Raw genomic sequence first — 401 nt, forward strand, 5'->3', positions numbered from 1 at the left:
GCCCTTAGTTTTAGGGTGCCCTTAAACCAGGGCTGTAAGTGTTCTTTCTAGAAAATGTGTTTATTAAGTGCAGGCCTTTGTAATGCCCTGGAGATACTTCTTGAAAAGTACAAAAAAACCCCAACACTCAAATTTGAAGTAATTACAAATGTTGCATTTGTCCTGCTAGCTTTACTGCTTCTTACTACCATGTTTTATTAATTTTTCTTTTCCTCGGGCTGTAAGTGTTCTTTCTAGAAAATGTGTTTATTAAGTGCAGGCCTTTGTAATGCCCTGGAGATACTTCTTGAAAAGTACAAAAAAACCCCAACACTCAAATTTGAAGTAATTACAAATGTTGCATTTGTCCTGCTAGCTTTACTGCTTCTTACTACCATGTTTTATTAATTTTTCTTTTCCTC

The sequence above is a fragment of the Cariama cristata genome, unplaced genomic scaffold (genome assembly GCF_000690535.1).
Source record: "Cariama cristata isolate BGI_N322 unplaced genomic scaffold, ASM69053v1 scaffold19069, whole genome shotgun sequence".
Lineage (NCBI taxonomy): Eukaryota > Metazoa > Chordata > Aves > Cariamiformes > Cariamidae > Cariama > Cariama cristata.